We start from the raw sequence: 1193 nt of genomic DNA on the forward strand, positions 1-1193 counted from the left end.
CTACTTTTTCTGCACTGTATATAGAGAGAGAGAGAGTATTTATAAACATTGAGGCTGGTGTGTAAGGCTGGTGTTTTTTTGTTTTTTGGTTTATGAGTTTGTGATGTTGTGTTAACTATGTTTAAATATGTGGCCTAAATTAATTGATCAAAGGACTAGCTTTTACATCAAAAGATTTCTTTGTGATGTTTAATGTTGAAATATTAAAACTTAATCTTATCTTTCTGATTTATTTATTTCAGATAAATATTAAGAGTTCATCCTCTGTCACATTGAGACCATGAAGATGTATCAATACTTTGGTGTTTGGAGAGGTATCAATGCTTGCATTTGATGCATGACAATGATGCCATTGTTTTAATTTGGTTTTTTTTGGTATGTGAGATCTAGTTGATGTGTTTGTATTAGTATATCTTAAAATTTCTATGTCTAATATCTATTTTTAATTTTTATTTTATTTTAAATATTTTTAAATAGGGTCAAGACGGGGTGGGTTGGGGTTTTGAAAACCCGTCGGGTTCGGGTGCGGGTATGACAAAACGCGCACCCGATCCGACCCGTTGCCATCTCTACAATCAAACACAACCTTAATGAAAAACCAAAACAAACATAAATATGTTTTTTTTTTCTAATTGTTGGTATGAATTTGATTTTCGTATCTTCCATATTAATTCAAAGTATTTTGAAAACTACCAAAATACAATTCAAACAAGGGAAAAATTATCATTTACCCCTCGATAATTTCAAAAACTTCCCAAACGCACCTGTGAGTTTTGCATACCTCGACACGACTCTTCCTTTATTGTTTCACTTCCTTTTTACCCCCGCATTATGAAATTCCATCATTGCCCTTAAACCTTTTTGCATACATTTTCATTCTTTTTGCATTCCTTTTTGCATGTACTCATTTCTTAAAGCAGAGCTCATTTTTAAAGCAGAGAACTTATTTCTTAACGGAGAGTTCATTTCTTAAGCAGAGAGTTCATTTCTTAAACAAAAACTCATTTCTTAAACGAAACCTCATTTTTAAACATAAAAACTCATTTTTTTAAACTAAAAACATTAATATTTAAAGCATGAAAAAAACAAATATTTACGTGATAAATTAATCCACGGATATAAAAAAATCAATTAATCTTGGCTACTCAGTACATATTTAAATAGAAAAAGCGATATTTAAGCACTTTTTAAAG

Source organism: Dioscorea cayenensis, chromosome 10, assembly GCF_009730915.1.
Source record: "Dioscorea cayenensis subsp. rotundata cultivar TDr96_F1 chromosome 10, TDr96_F1_v2_PseudoChromosome.rev07_lg8_w22 25.fasta, whole genome shotgun sequence".
Taxonomy (NCBI): Eukaryota; Viridiplantae; Streptophyta; class Magnoliopsida; order Dioscoreales; family Dioscoreaceae; genus Dioscorea; species Dioscorea cayenensis.